This window comes from Drosophila takahashii, unplaced genomic scaffold (assembly GCF_030179915.1).
Source record: "Drosophila takahashii strain IR98-3 E-12201 unplaced genomic scaffold, DtakHiC1v2 scaffold_133, whole genome shotgun sequence".
NCBI lineage: Eukaryota > Metazoa > Arthropoda > Insecta > Diptera > Drosophilidae > Drosophila > Drosophila takahashii.
In genome coordinates, this window is record NW_027221651.1 from 35,504 (window position 1) to 60,480 (window position 24,977).

General features: G+C 33.1%; 6 non-coding genes across 6 annotated transcripts; all 6 read left to right on the forward strand.

Moving 5' to 3' along the window:
• The first annotated feature begins 624 nt into the window (after positions 1 to 624).
• Positions 625 to 2,619, forward strand: LOC138914143 (small subunit ribosomal RNA). Its single transcript, XR_011420015.1, has one exon. It is a non-coding gene; the product is annotated as a small subunit ribosomal RNA (ribosomal RNA).
• A 623-nt stretch (positions 2,620 to 3,242) lies between these two features.
• LOC138914158 (5.8S ribosomal RNA) lies at positions 3,243 to 3,421 on the forward strand. Its single transcript, XR_011420029.1, has one exon. It is a non-coding gene; the product is annotated as a 5.8S ribosomal RNA (ribosomal RNA).
• Positions 3,422 to 3,819: 398 nt separating this feature from the next.
• LOC138914152 (large subunit ribosomal RNA) lies at positions 3,820 to 7,776 on the forward strand. Its single transcript, XR_011420024.1, has one exon. It is a non-coding gene; the product is annotated as a large subunit ribosomal RNA (ribosomal RNA).
• Positions 7,777 to 12,968: 5,192 nt separating this feature from the next.
• On the forward strand, positions 12,969 to 14,963 carry LOC138914144 (small subunit ribosomal RNA). Its single transcript, XR_011420016.1, has one exon. It is a non-coding gene; the product is annotated as a small subunit ribosomal RNA (ribosomal RNA).
• Positions 14,964 to 15,586: 623 nt separating this feature from the next.
• Positions 15,587 to 15,765, forward strand: LOC138914159 (5.8S ribosomal RNA). Its single transcript, XR_011420030.1, has one exon. It is a non-coding gene; the product is annotated as a 5.8S ribosomal RNA (ribosomal RNA).
• Positions 15,766 to 16,163: 398 nt separating this feature from the next.
• Positions 16,164 to 20,120, forward strand: LOC138914153 (large subunit ribosomal RNA). The gene has a single exon (XR_011420025.1). It is a non-coding gene; the product is annotated as a large subunit ribosomal RNA (ribosomal RNA).
• The last annotated feature ends 4,857 nt before the right edge of the window (positions 20,121 to 24,977 follow it).

Here is a 24,977-nt window from a genome sequence, read left to right on the forward strand (position 1 = left end):
TATTAAATTATTATATCCCCTGTCGTTTGGGCACAGAGTATCGCTTGCCGGTACAATGTGTTTACAAAAAGCATTATAATAAAATATAATTGCAATATTAGTGATCAAAATAATTTCATATGCGCTCGGTTTTATATCATATATTACCAGAGAGTTATATGGAAAAGATAAATTTTAAATTTATCATCAAAATGCAAATGATTTAACTCAATATTTATATTGGTTAAACAAAAATTGTACATGTGTGGATACAATAATTATGTATGTTGAACAAAAATGATATTTTAGAATGAAATATGTATATATAATATAATAAAAACTTATAGAAAGAACAATATATATTGAAAATTGTGTTATAAAAAAGTTGTACTTTTTCTTTAACATCAATTATAAACTTGTTATATTAGTGGCGAAACAAGTAAAAATTAAAGAACGTATACGAATGCCATATAAAAATGGCCGTATTCGAATTAAAATAGAATTATTTCACAAAGCAAAAAAAAAATATTGAATTAAAATCAATATTTAAGAAAAACCGAACATATAAAATGGAAATAAAATCTATTATATTTATATTACTAATTTCTATTCAAAAAATATGAATGAAATATGAACGAAAACATTATTCTGGTTGATCCTGCCAGTAGTTATATGCTTGTCTCAAAGATTAAGCCATGCATGTCTAAGTACACACGAATTAAAAGTGAAACCGCAAAAGGCTCATTATATCAGTTATGGTTCCTTAGATCGTTAACAGTTACTTGGATAACTGTGGTAATTCTAGAGCTAATACATGCAATTAAAACATGAACCTTATGGGACATGTGCTTTTATTAGGCTAAAACCAAGCGATCGCAAGATCGTTATATTGGTTGAACTCTAGATAACATGCAGATCGTATGGTCTTGTACCGACGACAGATCTTTCAAATGTCTGCCCTATCAACTTTTGATGGTAGTATCTAGGACTACCATGGTTGCAACGGGTAACGGGGAATCAGGGTTCGATTCCGGAGAGGGAGCCTGAGAAACGGCTACCACATCTAAGGAAGGCAGCAGGCGCGTAAATTACCCACTCCCAGCTCGGGGAGGTAGTGACGAAAAATAACAATACAGGACTCATATCCGAGGCCCTGTAATTGGAATGAGTACACTTTAAATCCTTTAACAAGGACCAATTGGAGGGCAAGTCTGGTGCCAGCAGCCGCGGTAATTCCAGCTCCAATAGCGTATATTAAAGTTGTTGCGGTTAAAACGTTCGTAGTTGAACTTGTGCTTCATACGGGTAGTACAACTTACAATTGTGGTTAGTACTATACCTTTATGTATGTAAGCGTATTACCGGTGGAGTTCTTATATGTGTTTAAATACTTGTATTTTTTCATATGTTCCTCCTATTTAAAAACCTGCATTAGTGCTCTTAAACGAGTGTTATTGTGGGCCGGTACAATTACTTTGAACAAATTAGAGTGCTTAAAGCAGGCTTCAAATGCCTGAATATTCTGTGCATGGGATAATGAAATAAGACCTCTGTTCTGCTTTCATTGGTTTTCAGATCAAGAGGTAATGATTAATAGAAGCAGTTTGGGGGCATTAGTATTACGACGCGAGAGGTGAAATTCTTGGACCGTCGTAAGACTAACTTAAGCGAAAGCATTTGCCAAAGATGTTTTCATTAATCAAGAACGAAAGTTAGAGGTTCGAAGGCGATCAGATACCGCCCTAGTTCTAACCATAAACGATGCCAGCTAGCAATTGGGTGTAGCTACTTTTATGGCTCTCTCAGTCGCTTCCCGGGAAACCAAAGCTTTTGGGCTCCGGGGGAAGTATGGTTGCAAAGCTGAAACTTAAAGGAATTGACGGAAGGGCACCACCAGGAGTGGAGCCTGCGGCTTAATTTGACTCAACACGGGAAAACTTACCAGGTCCGAACATAAGTGTGTAAGACAGATTGATAGCTCTTTCTCGAATCTATGGGTGGTGGTGCATGGCCGTTCTTAGTTCGTGGAGTGATTTGTCTGGTTAATTCCGATAACGAACGAGACTCAAATATATTAAATAGATATCTTCAGGATTATGGTGTTGAAGCTTATATAGCCTTCATTCATGGTGGCAGTAAAATGTTTATTGTGTTTGAATGTGTTTATATAAGTGGAGCCGTACCTGTTGGTTTGTCCCATTATAAGGACACTAGCTTCTTAAATGGACAAATTGCGTCTAGCAATAATGAGATTGAGCAATAACAGGTCTGTGATGCCCTTAGATGTCCTGGGCTGCACGCGCGCTACAATGAAAGTATCAACGTGTATTTCCTAGACCGAGAGGTCCGGGTAAACCGCTGAACCACTTTCATGCTTGGGATTGTGAACTGAAACTGTTCACATGAACTTGGAATTCCCAGTAAGTGTGAGTCATTAACTCGCATTGATTACGTCCCTGCCCTTTGTACACACCGCCCGTCGCTACTACCGATTGAATTATTTAGTGAGGTCTCCGGACGTGATCACTGTGACGCCTTGTGTGTTACGGTTGTTTCGCAAAAGTTGACCGAACTTGATTATTTAGAGGAAGTAAAAGTCGTAACAAGGTTTCCGTAGGTGAACCTGCGGAAGGATCATTATTGTATAATATCCTTACCGTTAATAAAAAAATTTGTTAATACAAATTTAATACAAATTACCAATATATATATATATATACATAATAATTATAATAATAATTATACCAAAAATATGATCTTAAAAGTAAAAGATCAAATAAATTTCGAACAAGCAAATCGAAATATTGTAATAATATAATATTATTACAAATAAATTAAATAGAAACAAACATAAAATTCGAACAAGCAAATCGAATTATTAATATAATAAAATATATTTTATATATTTATTATAAACTTTTGTGTGTATATGGACCATAATATACACGCGTTGCGAGATGTATTGGCCAACTAATTTGATGATGATCATACATTGGATAATGCAACAACCTAAAATATACAATGTTGTACCTGGTTTCAGGTTAATGTTTTATATAAAATTATCAATATATATTAACAAACAAATGCCATTACAAATAATACTTTGATATATATTGTTTATATAAAACTAAGACATTTCGCAGCATTTATTTTAGGTATATAAATACATTTATTGAAGGAATTGATATATGCCAGTAAAATGGTGTATTTTTAATTTCTTTCAATAAAAACATATTTGACCAAATTTAAAACCAATATTATAAAACTCTAAGCGGTGGATCACTCGGCTCATGGGTCGATGAAGAACGCAGCAAACTGTGCGTCATCGTGTGAACTGCAGGACACATGAACATCGACATTTTGAACGCATATCGCAGTCCATGCTGTTATGTACTTTAATTAATTTTATAGTGCTGCTTGGACTACATATGGTTGAGGGTTGTAAGACTATGCTAATTAAGTTGTTTATACAAATTTTATAATAAAATTTTATAAGCATATGGTATATTATTGGATAAAAATAATTTAATTATTTTATTCATAATATTAACAAATATATGAAAAACATTATCTCACAATAGTAATTAAACTTTGAGAAAAACGAAGAGGAATATTTTCTTTTTCAATCAAATAATACTGAGAAATGTCTAGCATAAAATATTATCTAGAATTGTCTCTTATTAATGATTTGAAATATGAAAAACGTTGACAATATTATTATTCTTCGTTAATTCGTTACAAATAAATGCCATTAATATATATATACGTCAGCTTTAAACGAATTTAATAAAATGTTTTATCATTATATATAAAGAATTAATTGCAAATAAAAGTTATATACAACCTCAACTCATATGGGACTACCCCCTGAATTTAAGCATATTAATTAGGGGAGGAAAAGAAACTAACAAGGATTTTCTTAGTAGCGGCGAGCGAAAAGAAATCAGTTCAGCACTAAGTCACTTTGTCTATATGGCAAATGTGAGATGCAGTGTATGGAGCGTCAATATTCTAGTATGAGAAATTAACGATTTAAGTCCTTCTTAAATGAGGCCATTTACCCATAGAGGGTGCCAGGCCCGTATAACGTTAATGATTACTAGATGATGTTTCCAAAGAGTCGTGTTGCTTGATAGTGCAGCACTAAGTGGGTGGTAAACTCCATCTAAAACTAAATATAACCATGAGACCGATAGTAAACAAGTACCGTGAGGGAAAGTTGAAAAGAACTCTGAATAGAGAGTTAAACAGTACGTGAAACTGCTTAGAGGTTAAGCCCGATGAACCTGAATATCCGTTATGGAAAATTCATCATTAAAATTGTAATATTTAAACAATATTATGATAATAGTGTGCATTTTTTCCATATAAGGACATTGTAATCTATTAGCATACCAAATTTATCATAAAATATAACTTATAGTTTATTCAAATTAAATTGCTTGCATTTTAACACAGAATAAATGTTATTAATTTGATAAAGTGCTGATAGATTTATATGAATACAGTGCGTTAATTTTTCGGAATTATATAATGGCATGATTATCATTGATTTTTGTGTTTATTATATGCACTTGTAGGATTAACAATGCGAAAGATTCAGGATACCTTCGGGACCCGTCTTGAAACACGGACCAAGGAGTCTAACATATGTGCAAGTTATTGGGATATAAACCTAATAGCGTAATTAACTTGACTAATAATGGGATTAGTTTTTTAACTATTTATAGCTAATTAACACAATCCCGGGGCGTTCTATATAGTTATGTATAATGATATTTATATTATTTATGCCTCTAACTGGAACGTACCTTGAGCATATATGCTGTGACCCGAAAGATGGTGAACTATACTTGATCAGGTTGAAGTCAGGGGAAACCCTGATGGAAGACCGAAACAGTTCTGACGTGCAAATCGATTGTCAGAATTGAGTATAGGGGCGAAAGACCAATCGAACCATCTAGTAGCTGGTTCCTTCCGAAGTTTCCCTCAGGATAGCTGGTGCATTTTAATATTATATAAAATAATCTTATCTGGTAAAGCGAATGATTAGAGGCCTTAGGGTCGAAACGATCTTAACCTATTCTCAAACTTTAAATGGGTAAGAACCTTAACTTTCTTGATATGAAGTTTAAGGTTATGATATAATGTGCCCAGTGGGCCACTTTTGGTAAGCAGAACTGGCGCTGTGGGATGAACCAAACGTAATGTTACGGTGCCCAAATTAACAACTCATGCAGATACCATGAAAGGCGTTGGTTGCTTAAAACAGCAGGACGGTGATCATGGAAGTCGAAATCCGCTAAGGAGTGTGTAACAACTCACCTGCCGAAGCAACTAGCCCTTAAAATGGATGGCGCTTAAGTTGTATACCTATACATTACCGCTAAAGTAGATGATTTATATTACTTGTGATATAAATTTTGAAACTTTAGTGAGTAGGAAGGTACAATGGTATGCGTAGAAGTGTTTGGCGTAAGCCTGCATGGAGCTGCCATTGGTACAGATCTTGGTGGTAGTAGCAAATAATCGAATGAGACCTTGGAGGACTGAAGTGGAGAAGGGTTTCGTGTGAACAGTGGTTGATCACGAGTTAGTCGGTCCTAAGTTCAAGGCGAAAGCCGAAAATTTTCAAGTAAAACCAAAAACGCAATATATACAAATCAAGCTAATATAATATACTTGAATAATTTTGAACGAAAGGGAATACGGTTCCAATTCCGTAACCTGTTGAGTATCCGTTTGTTATTAAATATGGGCCTCGTGCTCATCCTGGCAACAGGAACGACCATAAAGAAGCCGTCGAGAGATATCGGAAGAGTTTTCTTTTCTGTTTTATAGCCGTACTACCATGGAAGTCTTTCGCAGAGAGATATGGTAGATGGGCTAGAAGAGCATGACATATACTGTTGTGTCGATATTTTCTCCTCGGACCTTGAAAATTTATGGTGGGGACACGCAAACTTCTCAACAGGCCGTACCAATATCCGCAGCTGGTCTCCAAGGTGAAGAGTCTCTAGTCGATAGAATAATGTAGGTAAGGGAAGTCGGCAAATTAGATCCGTAACTTCGGGATAAGGATTGGCTCTGAAGATTGAGATAGTCGGGCTTGATTGGGAAACAATAACATGGTTTATGTGCTCGTTCTGGGTAAATAGAGTTTCTAGCATTTATGTTAGTTACTTGTTCCCCGGATAGTTAGTTACGTAGCCAATTGTGGAACTTTCTTGCTAAAATTTTTAAGAATACTAATTGGGTCAAACCAATTAGTTCTTATTAATTATAACGATTATCAATTAACAATCAATTCAGAACTGGCACGGACTTGGGGAATCCGACTGTCTAATTAAAACAAAGCATTGTGATGGCCCTAGCGGGTGTTGACACAATGTGATTTCTGCCCAGTGCTCTGAATGTCAAAGTGAAGAAATTCAAGTAAGCGCGGGTCAACGGCGGGAGTAACTATGACTCTCTTAAGGTAGCCAAATGCCTCGTCATCTAATTAGTGACGCGCATGAATGGATTAACGAGATTCCTACTGTCCCTATCTACTATCTAGCGAAACCACAGCCAAGGGAACGGGCTTGGAATAATTAGCGGGGAAAGAAGACCCTTTTGAGCTTGACTCTAATCTGGCAGTGTAAGGAGACATAAGAGGTGTAGAATAAGTGGGAGATATTAGACTTCGGTTTGGTATCGTCAATGAAATACCACTACTCTTATTGTTTCCTTACTTACTTGATTAAATGGAACGTGTATCATTTCCTAGCCATTATACGGATATATTTATTATATCTTATGGTATTGGGTTTTGATGCAAGCTTCTTGATCAAAGTATCACGAGTTTGTTATATAATCGCAAACAAATTCTTTAATAAAACGGTGCATTTATGTATTTTTGATTTGAAAATTTGGTATAACTCCAATTACTCAGGTATGATCCAATTCAAGGACATTGCCAGGTAGGGAGTTTGACTGGGGCGGTACATCTCTCAAATAATAACGGAGGTGTCCCAAGGCCAGCTCAGTGCGGACAGAAACCACACATAGAGCAAAAGGGCAAATGCTGACTTGATCTCGGTGTTCAGTACACACAGGGACAGCAAAAGCTCGGCCTATCGATCCTTTTGGTTTAAAGAGTTTTTAACAAGAGGTGTCAGAAAAGTTACCATAGGGATAACTGGCTTGTGGCGGCCAAGCGTTCATAGCGACGTCGCTTTTTGATCCTTCGATGTCGGCTCTTCCTATCATTGTGAAGCAAAATTCACCAAGCGTTGGATTGTTCACCCATGCAAGGGAACGTGAGCTGGGTTTAGACCGTCGTGAGACAGGTTAGTTTTACCCTACTAATGACAAAACGTTGTTGCGACAGCATTCCTGCGTAGTACGAGAGGAACCGCAGGTACGGACCAATGGCACAATACTTGTTCGAGCGAACAGTGGTATGACGCTACGTCCGTTGGATTATGCCTGAACGCCTCTAAGGTCGTATCCGTGCTGGACTGCAATGATAAATAAGGGGCAATTTGCATTGTATGGCTTCTAAACCATTTAAAGTTTATAATTTACTTTATAAACGACAATGGATGTGATGCCAATGTAATTTGTAACATAGTAAATTGGGAGGATCTTCGATCACCTGATGCCGCGCTAGTTACATATAAAAGCATTATTTAATACAATGACAAAGCCTAGAATCAATTGTAAACGACTTTTGTAACAGGCAAGGTGTTGTAAGTGGTTGAGCAGCTGCCATACTGCGATCCACTGAAGCTTATCCTTTGCTTGATGATTCGATAATAAACATAAATTTAATTGTGTTTATTTTGTTTGGCTTTTTTAAGTCAGAATATATATATATATATAAAATATATATATATAAAATAATAATTATATTTAAATAAATTTTATTTAAATATATTTAACAATGGTAGCCATATGTATCGTCATCCTATTAGTGACGCGTATAAAAATATTCTAAGTCCGAACATGCAAATAAGAGACATATGCAAGTATATGTACTTCTTAAGGTAGCCAACTGAATCGTCATCCTATTAGTGACGTGTATACAAATATTCTAAGTCCGAACATACAAGTAAGAGACATATGCAAGTATATGTACCTCTTAAGGTAGCCAACTGAATCGTCATCCTATTAGTGACGTGTATACAAATATTCTAAGTCCGAACATACAAGTAAGAGACATATGCAAGTATATGTACCTCTTAAGGTAGCCAACTGAATCGTCATCCTATTAGTGACGTGTATAAAAATATTCTAAGTCCGAACATACAAGTAAGAGACATATGCAAGTATATGTACCTCTTAAGGTAGCCAACTGAATCGTCATCCTATTAGTGACGCGTATAAAAATATTCTAAGTCCGAACATGCAAATAAGAGACATATGCAAGTATATGTACCTCTTAAGGTAGCCAACTGAATCGTCATCCTATTAGTGACGTGTATAAAAATATTCTAAGTCCGAACATACAAGTAAGAGACATATGCAAGTATATGTACCTCTTAAGGTAGCCAACTGAATCGTCATCCTATTAGTGACGTGTATAAAAATATTCTAAGTCCGAACATACAAGTAAGAGACATATGCAAGTATATGTACCTCTTAAGGTAGCCAACTGAATCGTCATCCTATTAGTGACGTGTATAAAAATATTCTAAGTCCGAACATGCAAGTAAGAGACATATGCAAGTCAATGTTCCTCTTAAAATAGATGATTGAATCGTCATCCTATTAGTGACGTGTATAAAAATATTCCAAGTCCAAACATGAGTTATATGGATATGAAAATAATATTAAGTTCTAGTATGGATATGAAAAAAATGAGTTATATGGATATGGGAAAAATAACAAGTTCTAGTATGGATATGAAAAAAATGAGTTATGTGGATATGGGAAAAATAATAAGTTCTAGTATGGATATGAAAAAAAAATGAGTTATATGGATATGGAAAAGAATACAGAGTTCTAGTATGGATATGGAAAAATGAGTTATATGAATATGGGAAAAATGATAAGTTCTAGTATGGATATGAAAAAATATTGAGTTATATGGATATTAAAGAAATAATAAGTTCTAGTATGGATATGGAATAAAATGAGTTATATAGATATGGCAAAAAATTTAATGTTCTAGTATGGATATGAAAAAAATTAGTTATATGAATATGGGAAAATTTATAAGTTCTAGTATGGATATGGGAAAAATAATAAGTTCTAGTATGGATATAAAAAAATATTGAGTTATATGGATATTAAAGAAATAATAAGTTCTAGTATGGATATGGAAAAAAATTAGTTATATTGATATGCTAAATAATGAGTTATATGCATATGGGAAAAATACTAAGTTGTAGTATGGATATGGGAAGAATACTGAGTTCTAGTATGGATATGGGAAAAATAATCAGTTCTAGTATGGATATGAAAAAATATTGAGTTTTATGGATATTGAAGAGATAATAAGCTCTAGTATGGATATGGAAAAAATTAATTATATTGTAATAGTAAATAATAAGTTATATGGATATAGGAAGAAAATTAGGTTCTAGTATGGATATGAAAAAAATTAGTTCTATGGATATGGGAAAAATAAAAAGTTCTGGTATGGATATGGAAAAATATTAAGTTATATGGATATTTAAGAAATAATAAGTTCTAGTATGGATATGGAATAAAATGAGTTGTAGAGATATGGCAAAAATATAATGTTCTAGTATGGATATGAAAAAAATTAGTTATATGAATATGGGAAAATTTATAAGTTCTAGTATGGATATGGGAAAAAGAATAAGTTCTAGTATGGATATGAAAAATATTGAGTTATATGAATATTAAAGAAATAATAAGTTCTAGTATGAATATGGAAAAATATTATTTATATTGATATGGTAAATAATGATTTATATGGATATGGGAAAATACTAAATTCTAGTGTGGATATGGATAATTATATAGATATAGAACAAAAATAAGTTATATAGATATGGTGGCATCAGTACGAAATATGCCCAATTTACATACACCGGAGCCGCAGTACGATAAATACCCAATATTTAGACGTCGTGGCCAAAAACATATATAGGGAGGCAGTGCTCGCCGACCGGCCGTATTGTTCAAAATTTATGTTTATCATATTATTTTGGCAATGCTATATATAAATGATATCTTATACATATAATTCAATTATAGCGATATGGAAATACCATATTATATGTATAAAGAAAAAAAATGTATAATAAAATATACATTGACATACAAATATGGCTAGTTGTATGGATATGCCGTATTCATTATATGGATACGGCATATAGATTATATAAATATGACCAAAAAATATTTTATATTGATATGGCAAATAAAGAAATTACTTGAATATGGAAATAAAAGAAGTTATATTGATATGGAAGAAAATAATGAGTCATATAGATATGTTGGCATCAGTACGAAATATGCCCAATTTACATACACCGGGGCCGCAGTACGAAAAATACCCAATATTTAGACGTCGTGGCCAAAAACATATATAGGGAGGCAGTGCTCGCCGACCGGCCGTATTGTTCAAAATTTATGTTTATCATATTATTTTGGCAATGCTATATATAAATGATATCTTATACATATAATTCAATTATAGCGATATGGAAATACCATATTATATGTATAAAGAAAAAAAATGTATAATAAAATATACATTGACATACAAATATGGCTAGTTGTATGGATATGCCGTATTCATTATATGGATACGGCATATAGATTATATAAATATGACCAAAAAATATTTTATATTGATATGGCAAATAAAGAAATTACTTGAATATGGAAATAAAAGAAGTTATATTGATATGGAAGAAAATAATGAGTCATATAGATATGTTGGCATCAGTACGAAATATGCCCAATTTACATACACCGGGGCCGCAGTACGAAAAATACCCAATATTTAGACGTCGTGGCCAAAAACATATATAGGGAGGCAGTGCTCGCCGACCGGCCGTATTGTTCAAAATTTATGTTTATCATATTATTTTGGCAATGCTATATATAAATGATATCTTATACATATAATTCAATTATAGCGATATGGAAATACCATATTATATGTATAAAGAAAAAAAATGTATAATAAAATATACATTGACATACAAATATGGCTAGTTGTATGGATATGCCGTATTCATTATATGGATACGGCATATAGATTATATAAATATGACCAAAAAATATTTTATATTGATATGGCAAATAAAGAAATTACTTGAATATGGAAATAAAAGAAGTTATATTGATATGGAAGAAAATAATGAGTCATATAGATATGTTGGCATCAGTACGAAATATGCCCAATTTACATACACCGGGGCCGCAGTACGAAAAATACCCAATATTTAGACGTCGTGGCCAAAAACATATATAGGGAGGCAGTGCTCGCCGACCGGCCGTATTGTTCAAAATTTATGTTTATCATATTATTTTGGCAATGCTATATATAAATGATATCTTATACATATAATTCAATTATAGCGATATGGAAATACCATATTATATGTATAAAGAAAAAAAATGTATAATAAAATATACATTGACATACAAATATGGCTAGTTGTATGGATATGCCGTATTCATTATATGGATACGGCATATAGATTATATGGATATGACCAAAAAATAATTCATAAAGAAATTATATGAATATGGCAGAAATAATTGGTTATATTAATATGATCAAATAATACTTTATATAAAAAAGTGAATATCTTTGGTTGGGTGGCAAAGAGAATTAAATATGCCCGATATATAGACGTCGTGGCCAAAAACTACTATAGGGTGAAGTGCTTGTCTGTTGGTCTATATATATACATATAATATTTTATGCGTACACATTATTATTATAGATAGTTAATATCTATCGTATGGGTGGCAAACGGAATTAAATAATTTCGATATTTAGACGTCGTGGCCAAAAACTACTATAGGATGGTCAGTGGTTGTCCACCAATTAATTATTGAACAAACCATATGAATATCATATGCTGTTGTCAATATAATGTATATCAATAATAATAAAAAATAAGGATGGTACAGTAAGTAGTCCATCTACTATTGAACAAAATATATTATAATATATACTTTTGTTATCAATAGAACAACATATATTAAAATCAAAATATTATCCGTATAAATTTGTTTCTTAAATGAAATTAAGACTTGGCTACGCGGTTAATATTATAAACCCATGATAATAAGGTGAAACAGAGGTCAAGTTTCTATTATATATAGAATAACAAATTGTTTCCGACTTTTATCGTTAATCTTTGGTGGCAGGTATATATGATAATTTATATTAAATTATTATATCCCCTGTCGTTTGGGCACAGAGTATCGCTTGCCGGTACAATGTGTTTACAAAAAGCATTATAATAAAATATAATTGCAATATTAGTGATCAAAATAATTTCATATGCGCTCGGTTTTATATCATATATTACCATATAGTTATATTGAAAATATATATTTTAATTTTATAATCAATATGGAAATGTTTTAACTCAATATTTATATTGGTTAAACAAAAATTGTACATGTGTGGATACAATAATTATGTATGTTGAACAAAAATGATATTTTAGAATGAAATATGTATATATAATATAATAAAAACTTATAGAAAGAACAATATATATTGAAAATTGTGTTATAAAAAAGTTGTACTTTTTCTTTAACATCAATTATAAACTTGTTATATTAGTGGCGAAACAAGTAAAAATTAAAGAACGTATACGAATGCCATATAAAAATGGCCGTATTCGAATTAAAATAGAATTATTTCACAAAGCAAAAAAAAAATATTGAATTAAAATCAATATTTAAGAAAAACCGAACATATAAAATGGAAATAAAATCTATTATATTTATATTACTAATTTCTATTCAAAAAATATGAATGAAATATGAACGAAAACATTATTCTGGTTGATCCTGCCAGTAGTTATATGCTTGTCTCAAAGATTAAGCCATGCATGTCTAAGTACACACGAATTAAAAGTGAAACCGCAAAAGGCTCATTATATCAGTTATGGTTCCTTAGATCGTTAACAGTTACTTGGATAACTGTGGTAATTCTAGAGCTAATACATGCAATTAAAACATGAACCTTATGGGACATGTGCTTTTATTAGGCTAAAACCAAGCGATCGCAAGATCGTTATATTGGTTGAACTCTAGATAACATGCAGATCGTATGGTCTTGTACCGACGACAGATCTTTCAAATGTCTGCCCTATCAACTTTTGATGGTAGTATCTAGGACTACCATGGTTGCAACGGGTAACGGGGAATCAGGGTTCGATTCCGGAGAGGGAGCCTGAGAAACGGCTACCACATCTAAGGAAGGCAGCAGGCGCGTAAATTACCCACTCCCAGCTCGGGGAGGTAGTGACGAAAAATAACAATACAGGACTCATATCCGAGGCCCTGTAATTGGAATGAGTACACTTTAAATCCTTTAACAAGGACCAATTGGAGGGCAAGTCTGGTGCCAGCAGCCGCGGTAATTCCAGCTCCAATAGCGTATATTAAAGTTGTTGCGGTTAAAACGTTCGTAGTTGAACTTGTGCTTCATACGGGTAGTACAACTTACAATTGTGGTTAGTACTATACCTTTATGTATGTAAGCGTATTACCGGTGGAGTTCTTATATGTGTTTAAATACTTGTATTTTTTCATATGTTCCTCCTATTTAAAAACCTGCATTAGTGCTCTTAAACGAGTGTTATTGTGGGCCGGTACAATTACTTTGAACAAATTAGAGTGCTTAAAGCAGGCTTCAAATGCCTGAATATTCTGTGCATGGGATAATGAAATAAGACCTCTGTTCTGCTTTCATTGGTTTTCAGATCAAGAGGTAATGATTAATAGAAGCAGTTTGGGGGCATTAGTATTACGACGCGAGAGGTGAAATTCTTGGACCGTCGTAAGACTAACTTAAGCGAAAGCATTTGCCAAAGATGTTTTCATTAATCAAGAACGAAAGTTAGAGGTTCGAAGGCGATCAGATACCGCCCTAGTTCTAACCATAAACGATGCCAGCTAGCAATTGGGTGTAGCTACTTTTATGGCTCTCTCAGTCGCTTCCCGGGAAACCAAAGCTTTTGGGCTCCGGGGGAAGTATGGTTGCAAAGCTGAAACTTAAAGGAATTGACGGAAGGGCACCACCAGGAGTGGAGCCTGCGGCTTAATTTGACTCAACACGGGAAAACTTACCAGGTCCGAACATAAGTGTGTAAGACAGATTGATAGCTCTTTCTCGAATCTATGGGTGGTGGTGCATGGCCGTTCTTAGTTCGTGGAGTGATTTGTCTGGTTAATTCCGATAACGAACGAGACTCAAATATATTAAATAGATATCTTCAGGATTATGGTGTTGAAGCTTATATAGCCTTCATTCATGGTGGCAGTAAAATGTTTATTGTGTTTGAATGTGTTTATATAAGTGGAGCCGTACCTGTTGGTTTGTCCCATTATAAGGACACTAGCTTCTTAAATGGACAAATTGCGTCTAGCAATAATGAGATTGAGCAATAACAGGTCTGTGATGCCCTTAGATGTCCTGGGCTGCACGCGCGCTACAATGAAAGTATCAACGTGTATTTCCTAGACCGAGAGGTCCGGGTAAACCGCTGAACCACTTTCATGCTTGGGATTGTGAACTGAAACTGTTCACATGAACTTGGAATTCCCAGTAAGTGTGAGTCATTAACTCGCATTGATTACGTCCCTGCCCTTTGTACACACCGCCCGTCGCTACTACCGATTGAATTATTTAGTGAGGTCTCCGGACGTGATCACTGTGACGCCTTGTGTGTTACGGTTGTTTCGCAAAAGTTGACCGAACTTGATTATTTAGAGGAAGTAAAAGTCGTAACAAGGTTTCCGTAGGTGAACCTGCGGAAGGATCATTATTGTATAATATCCTTACCGTTAATAAAAAAATTTGTTAATACAAATTTAATACAAATTACCAATATATATATATATATACATAATAATTATAATAATAATTATACCAAAAATATGATCTTAAAAGTAAAAGATCAAATAAATTTCGAACAAGCAAATCGAAATATTGTAATAATATAATATTATTACAAATAAAGTAAATAGAAACAAACATAAAATTCGAACAAGCAAATCGAATTATTAATATAATAAAATATATTTTATATATTTATTATAAACTTTTGTGTGTATATGGACCATAATATACACGCGTTGCGAGATGTATTGGCCAACTAATTTGATGATGATCATACATTGGATAATGCAACAACCTAAAATATACAATGTTGTACCTGGTTTCAGGTTAATGTTTTATATAAAATTATCAATATATATTAACAAACAAATGCCATTACAAATAATACTTTGATATATATTGTTTATATAAAACTAAGACATTTCGCAGCATTTATTTTAGGTATATAAATACATTTATTGAAGGAATTGATATATGCCAGTAAAATGGTGTATTTTTAATTTCTTTCAATAAAAACATATTTGACCAAATTTAAAACCAATATTATAAAACTCTAAGCGGTGGATCACTCGGCTCATGGGTCGATGAAGAACGCAGCAAACTGTGCGTCATCGTGTGAACTGCAGGACACATGAACATCGACATTTTGAACGCATATCGCAGTCCATGCTGTTATGTACTTTAATTAATTTTATAGTGCTGCTTGGACTACATATGGTTGAGGGTTGTAAGACTATGCTAATTAAGTTGTTTATACAAATTTTATAATAAAATTTTATAAGCATATGGTATATTATTGGATAAAAATAATTTAATTATTTTATTCATAATATTAACAAATATATGAAAAACATTATCTCACAATAGTAATTAAACTTTGAGAAAAACGAAGAGGAATATTTTCTTTTTCAATCAAATAATACTGAGAAATGTCTAGCATAAAATATTATCTAGAATTGTCTCTTATTAATGATTTGAAATATGAAAAACGTTGACAATATTATTATTCTTCGTTAATTCGTTACAAATAAATGCCATTAATATATATATACGTCAGCTTTAAACGAATTTAATAAAATGTTTTATCATTATATATAAAGAATTAATTGCAAATAAAAGTTATATACAACCTCAACTCATATGGGACTACCCCCTGAATTTAAGCATATTAATTAGGGGAGGAAAAGAAACTAACAAGGATTTTCTTAGTAGCGGCGAGCGAAAAGAAATCAGTTCAGCACTAAGTCACTTTGTCTATATGGCAAATGTGAGATGCAGTGTATGGAGCGTCAATATTCTAGTATGAGAAATTAACGATTTAAGTCCTTCTTAAATGAGGCCATTTACCCATAGAGGGTGCCAGGCCCGTATAACGTTAATGATTACTAGATGATGTTTCCAAAGAGTCGTGTTGCTTGATAGTGCAGCACTAAGTGGGTGGTAAACTCCATCTAAAACTAAATATAACCATGAGACCGATAGTAAACAAGTACCGTGAGGGAAAGTTGAAAAGAACTCTGAATAGAGAGTTAAACAGTACGTGAAACTGCTTAGAGGTTAAGCCCGATGAACCTGAATATCCGTTATGGAAAATTCATCATTAAAATTGTAATATTTAAACAATATTATGATAATAGTGTGCATTTTTTCCATATAAGGACATTGTAATCTATTAGCATACCAAATTTATCATAAAATATAACTTATAGTTTATTCAAATTAAATTGCTTGCATTTTAACACAGAATAAATGTTATTAATTTGATAAAGTGCTGATAGATTTATATGAATACAGTGCGTTAATTTTTCGGAATTATATAATGGCATGATTATCATTGATTTTTGTGTTTATTATATGCACTTGTAGGATTAACAATGCGAAAGATTCAGGATACCTTCGGGACCCGTCTTGAAACACGGACCAAGGAGTCTAACATATGTGCAAGTTATTGGGATATAAACCTAATAGCGTAATTAACTTGACTAATAATGGGATTAGTTTTTTAACTATTTATAGCTAATTAACACAATCCCGGGGCGTTCTATATAGTTATGTATAATGATATTTATATTATTTATGCCTCTAACTGGAACGTACCTTGAGCATATATGCTGTGACCCGAAAGATGGTGAACTATACTTGATCAGGTTGAAGTCAGGGGAAACCCTGATGGAAGACCGAAACAGTTCTGACGTGCAAATCGATTGTCAGAATTGAGTATAGGGGCGAAAGACCAATCGAACCATCTAGTAGCTGGTTCCTTCCGAAGTTTCCCTCAGGATAGCTGGTGCATTTTAATATTATATAAAATAATCTTATCTGGTAAAGCGAATGATTAGAGGCCTTAGGGTCGAAACGATCTTAACCTATTCTCAAACTTTAAATGGGTAAGAACCTTAACTTTCTTGATATGAAGTTTAAGGTTATGATATAATGTGCCCAGTGGGCCACTTTTGGTAAGCAGAACTGGCGCTGTGGGATGAACCAAACGTAATGTTACGGTGCCCAAATTAACAACTCATGCAGATACCATGAAAGGCGTTGGTTGCTTAAAACAGCAGGACGGTGATCATGGAAGTCGAAATCCGCTAAGGAGTGTGTAACAACTCACCTGCCGAAGCAACTAGCCCTTAAAATGGATGGCGCTTAAGTTGTATACCTATACATTACCGCTAAAGTAGATGATTTATATTACTTGTGATATAAATTTTGAAACTTTAGTGAGTAGGAAGGTACAATGGTATGCGTAGAAGTGTTTGGCGTAAGCCTGCATGGAGCTGCCATTGGTACAGATCTTGGTGGTAGTAGCAAATAATCGAATGAGACCTTGGAGGACTGAAGTGGAGAAGGGTTTCGTGTGAACAGTGGTTGATCACGAGTTAGTCGGTCCTAAGTTCAAGGCGAAAGCCGAAAATTTTCAAGTAAAACCAAAAACGCAATATATACAAATCAAGCTAATATAATATACTTGAATAATTTTGAACGAAAGGGAATACGGTTCCAATTCCGTAACCTGTTGAGTATCCGTTTGTTATTAAATATGGGCCTCGTGCTCATCCTGGCAACAGGAACGACCATAAAGAAGCCGTCGAGAGATATCGGAAGAGTTTTCTTTTCTGTTTTATAGCCGTACTACCATGGAAGTCTTTCGCAGAGAGATATGGTAGATGGGCTAGAAGAGCATGACATATACTGTTGTGTCGATATTTTCTCCTCGGACCTTGAAAATTTATGGTGGGGACACGCAAACTTCTCAACAGGCCGTACCAATATCCGCAGCTGGTCTCCAAGGTGAAGAGTCTCTAGTCGATAGAATAATGTAGGTAAGGGAAGTCGGCAAATTAGATCCGTAACTTCGGGATAAGGATTGGCTCTGAAGATTGAGATAGTCGGGCTTGATTGGGAAACAATAACATGGTTTATGTGCTCGTTCTGGGTAAATAGAGTTTCTAGCATTTATGTTAGTTACTTGTTCCCCGGATAGTTAGTTACGTAGCCAATTGTGGAACTTTCTTGCTAAAATTTTTAAGAATACTAATTGGGTCAAACCAATTAGTTCTTATTAATTATAACGATTATCAATTAACAATCAATTCAGAACTGGCACGGACTTGGGGAATCCGACTGTCTAATTAAAACAAAGCATTGTGATGGCCCTAGCGGGTGTTGACACAATGTGATTTCTGCCCAGTGCTCTGAATGTCAAAGTGAAGAAATTCAAGTAAGCGCGGGTCAACGGCGGGAGTAACTATGACTCTCTTAAGGTAGCCAAATGCCTCGTCATCTAATTAGTGACGCGCATGAATGGATTAACGAGATTCCTACTGTCCCTATCTACTATCTAGCGAAACCACAGCCAAGGGAACGGGCTTGGAATAATTAGCGGGGAAAGAAGACCCTTTTGAGCTTGACTCTAATCTGGCAGTGTAAGGAGACATAAGAGGTGTAGAATAAGTGGGAGATATTAGACTTCGGTTTGGTATCGTCAATGAAATACCACTACTCTTATTGTTTCCTTACTTACTTGATTAAATGGAACGTGTATCATTTCCTAGCCATTATACGGATATATTTATTATATCTTATGGTATTGGGTTTTGATGCAAGCTTCTTGATCAAAGTATCACGAGTTTGTTATATAATCGCAAACAAATTCTTTAATAAAACGGTGCATTTATGTATTTTTGATTTGAAAATTTGGTATAACTCCAATTACTCAGGTATGATCCAATTCAAGGACATTGCCAGGTAGGGAGTTTGACTGGGGCGGTACATCTCTCAAATAATAACGGAGGTGTCCCAAGGCCAGCTCAGTGCGGACAGAAACCACACATAGAGCAAAAGGGCAAATGCTGACTTGATCTCGGTGTTCAGTACACACAGGGACAGCAAAAGCTCGGCCTATCGATCCTTTTGGTTTAAAGAGTTTTTAACAAGAGGTGTCAGAAAAGTTACCATAGGGATAACTGGCTTGTGGCGGCCAAGCGTTCATAGCGACGTCGCTTTTTGATCCTTCGATGTCGGCTCTTCCTATCATTGTGAAGCAAAATTCACCAAGCGTTGGATTGTTCACCCATGCAAGGGAACGTGAGCTGGGTTTAGACCGTCGTGAGACAGGTTAGTTTTACCCTACTAATGACAAAACGTTGTTGCGACAGCATTCCTGCGTAGTACGAGAGGAACCGCAGGTACGGACCAATGGCACAATACTTGTTCGAGCGAACAGTGGTATGACGCTACGTCCGTTGGATTATGCCTGAACGCCTCTAAGGTCGTATCCGTGCTGGACTGCAATGATAAATAAGGGGCAATTTGCATTGTATGGCTTCTAAACCATTTAAAGTTTATAATTTACTTTATAAACGACAATGGATGTGATGCCAATGTAATTTGTAACATAGTAAATTGGGAGGATCTTCGATCACCTGATGCCGCGCTAGTTACATATAAAAGCATTATTTAATACAATGACAAAGCCTAGAATCAATTGTAAACGACTTTTGTAACAGGCAAGGTGTTGTAAGTGGTTGAGCAGCTGCCATACTGCGATCCACTGAAGCTTATCCTTTGCTTGATGATTCGATAATAAACATAAATTTAATTGTGTTTATTTTGTTTGGCTTTTTTAAGTCAGAATATATATATATATATATAAAATATATATATATAAAATAATAATTATATTTAAATAAATTTTATTTAAATATATTTAACAATGGTAGCCATATGTATCGTCATCCTATTAGTGACGCGTATAAAAATATTCTAAGTCCGAACATGCAAATAAGAGACATATGCAAGTATATGTACTTCTTAAGGTAGCCAACTGAATCGTCATCCTATTAGTGACGTGTATACAAATATTCTAAGTCCGAACATACAAGTAAGAGACATATGCAAGTATATGTACCTCTTAAGGTAGCCAACTGAATCGTCATCCTATTAGTGACGTGTATAAAAATATTCTAAGTCCGAACATACAAGTAAGAGACATATGCAAGTATATGTACCTCTTAAGGTAGCCAACTGAATCGTCATCCTATTAGTGACGTGTATAAAAATATTCTAAGTCCGAACATACAAGTAAGAGACATATGCAAGTATATGTACCTCTTAAGGTAGCCAACTGAATCGTCATCCTATTAGTGACGCGTATAAAAATATTCTAAGTCCGAACATGCAAATAAGAGACATATGCAAGTATATGTACCTCTTAAGGTAGCCAACTGAATCGTCATCCTATTAGTGACGTGTATAAAAATATTCTAAGTCCGAACATACAAGTAAGAGACATATGCAAGTATATGTACCTCTTAAGGTAGCCAACTGAATCGTCATCCTATTAGTGACGTGTATAAAAATATTCTAAGTCCGAACATACAAGTAAGAGACATATGCAAGTATATGTACCTCTTAAGGTAGCCAACTGAATCGTCATCCTATTAGTGACGTGTATAAAAATATTCTAAGTCCGAACATGCAAGTAAGAGACATATGCAAGTCAATGTTCCTCTTAAAATAGATGATTGAATCGTCATCCTATTAGTGACGTGTATAAAAATATTCCAAGTCCAAACATGAGTTATATGGATATGAAAATAATATTAAGTTCTAGTATGGATATGAAAAAAATGAGTTATATGGATATGGGAAAAATAACAAGTTCTAGTATGGATATGAAAAAAATGAGTTATGTGGATATGGGAAAAATAATATATTCTATTATGTATATGAAAAAAAAATGAGTTATATGGATATGGAAAAGAATACAGAGTTCTAGTATGGATATGGAAAAATGAGTTATATGAATATGGGAAAAATGATAAGTTCTAGTATGGATATGAAAAAATATTGAGTTATATGGATATTAAAGAAATAATAAGTTCTAGTATGGATATGGAATAAAATGAGTTATATAGATATGGCAAAAAATTTAATGTTCTAGTATGGATATGAAAAAAATTAGTTATATGAATATGGGAAAATTTATAAGTTCTAGTATGGATATGGGAAAAATAATAAGTTCTAGTATGGATATAAAAAAATATTGAGTTATATGGATATTAAAGAAATAATAAGTTCTAGTATGGATATGGAAAAAAATTAGTTATATTGATATGCTAAATAATGAGTTATATGCATATGGGAAAAATACTAAGTTGTAGTATGGATATGGGAAGAATACTGAGTTCTAGTATGGATATGGGAAAAATAATCAGTTCTAGTATGGATATGAAAAAATATTGAGTTTTATGGATATTGAAGAGATAATAAGCTCTAGTATGGATATGGAAAAAATTAATTATATTGTAATAGTAAATAATAAGTTATATGGATATAGGAAGAAAATTAGGTTCTAGTATGGATATGAAAAAAATTAGTTCTATGGATATGGGAAAAATAAAAAGTTCTGGTATGGATATGGAAAAATATTAAGTTATATGGATATTAAGAAATAATAAGTTCTAGTATGGATATGGAATAAAATGAGTTGTAGAGATATGGCAAAAATATAATGTTCTAGTATGGATATGAAAAAAATTAGTTATATGAATATGGGAAAATTTATAAGTTCTAGTATGGATATGGGAAAAAGAATAAGTTCTAGTATGGATATGAAAAAATATTGAGTTATATGAATATTAAAGAAATAATAAGTTCTAGTATGAATATGGAAAAATATTATTTATATTGATATGGTAAATAATGATTTATATGGATATGGGATAAATACTAAATTCTAGTGTGGATATGGATAATTATATAGAATAGAACAAAAAATAAGTTATATGGATATGGTGGCATCAGTACGAAATATGCCCAATTTACATACACCGGAGCCGCAGTACGATAAATACCCAATATTTAGACGTCGTGGCCAAAAACATATATAGGGAGGCAGTGCTCGCCGACCGGCCGTATTGTTCAAAATTTATGTTTATCATATTATTTTGGCAATGCTATATATAAATGATATCTTATACATATAATTCAATTATAGCGATATGGAAATACCATATTATATGTATAAAGAAAAAAAATGTATAATAAAATATACATTGACATACAAATATGGCTAGTTGTATGGATATGCCGTATTCATTATATGGATACGGCATATAGATTATATAAATATGACCAAAAAATATTTTATATTGATATGGCAAATAAAGAAATTACTTGAATATGGAAATAAAAGAAGTTATATTGATATGGAAGAAAATAATGAGTCATATAGATATGTTGGCATCAGTACGAAATATGCCCAATTTACATACACCGGGGCCGCAGTACGAAAAATACCCAATATTTAGACGTCGTGGCCAAAAACATATATAGGGAGGCAGTGCTCGCCGACCGGCCGTATTGTTCAAAATTTATGTTTATCATATTATTTTGGCAATGCTATATATAAATGATATCTTATACATATAATTCAATTATAGCGATATGGAAATACCATATTATATGTATAAAGAAAAAAAATGTATAATAAAATATACATTGACATACAAATATGGCTAGTTGTATGGATATGCCGTATTCATTATATGGATACGGCATATAGATTATATAAATATGACCAAAAAATATTTTATATTGATATGGCAAATAAAGAAATTACTTGAATATGGAAATAAAAGAAGTTATATTGATATGGAAGAAAATAATGAGTCATATAGATATGTTGGCATCAGTACGAAATATGCCCAATTTACATACACCGGGGCCGCAGTACGAAAAATACCCAATATTTAGACGTCGTGGCCAAAAACATATATAGGGAGGCAGTGCTCGCCGACCGGCCGTATTGTTCAAAATTTATGTTTATCATATTATTTTGGCAATGCTATATATAAATGATATCTTATACATATAATTCAATTATAGCGATATGGAAATACCATATTATATGTATAAAGAAAAAAAATGTATAATAAAATATACATTGACATACAAATATGGCTAGTTGTATGGATATGCCGTATTCATTATATGGATACGGCATATAGATTATATAAATATGACCAAAAAATATTTTATATTGATATGGCAAATAAAGAAATTACTTGAATATGGAAATAAAAGAAGTTATATTGATATGGAAGAAAATAATGAGTCATATAGATATGTTGGCATCAGTACGAAATATGCCCAATTTACATACACCGGGGCCGCAGTACGAAAAATACCCAATATTTAGACGTCGTGGCCAAAAACATATATAGGGAGGCAGTGCTCGCCGACCGGCCGTATTGTTCAAAATTTATGTTTATCATATTATTTTGGCAATGCTATATATAAATGATATCTTATACATATAATTCAATTATAGCGATATGGAAATACCATATTATATGTATAAAGAAAAAAAATGTATAATAAAATATACATTGACATACAAATATGGCTAGTTGTATGGATATGCCGTATTCATTATATGGATACGGCATATAGATTATATAAATATGACCAAAAAATATTTTATATTGATATGGCAAATAAAGAAATTACTTGAATATGGAAATAAAAGAAGTTATATTGATATGGAAGAAAATAATGAGTCATATAGATATGTTGGCATCAGTACGAAATATGCCCAATTTACATACACCGGGGCCGCAGTACGAAAAATACCCAATATTTAGACGTCGTGGCCAAAAACATATATAGGGAGGCAGTGCTCGCCGACCGGCCGTATTGTTCAAAATTTATGTTTATCATATTATTTTGGCAATGCTATATATAAATGATATCTTATACATATAATTCAATTATAGCGATATGGAAATACCATATTATATGTATAAAGAAAAAAAATGTATAATAAAATATACATTGACATACAAATATGGCTAGTTGTATGGATATGCCGTATTCATTATATGGATACGGCATATAGATTATATAAATATGACCAAAAAATATTTTATATTGATATGGCAAATAAAGAAATTACTTGAATATGGAAATAAAAGAAGTTATATTGATATGGAAGAAAATAATGAGTCATATAGATATGTTGGCATCAGTACGAAATATGCCCAATTTACATACACCGGGGCCGCAGTACGAAAAATACCCAATATTTAGACGTCGTGGCCAAAAACATATATAGGGAGGCAGTGCTCGCCGACCGGCCGTATTGTTCAAAATTTATGTTTATCATATTATTTTGGCAATGCTATATATAAATGATATCTTATACATATAATTCAATTATAGCGATATGGAAATACCATATTATATGTATAAAGAAAAAAAATGTATAATAAAATATACATTGACATACAAATATGGCTAGTTGTATGGATATGCCGTATTCATTATATGGATACGGCATATAGATTATATGGATATGACCAAAAAATAATTCATAAAGAAATTATATGAATATGGCAGAAATAATTGGTTATATTAATATGATCAAATAATACTT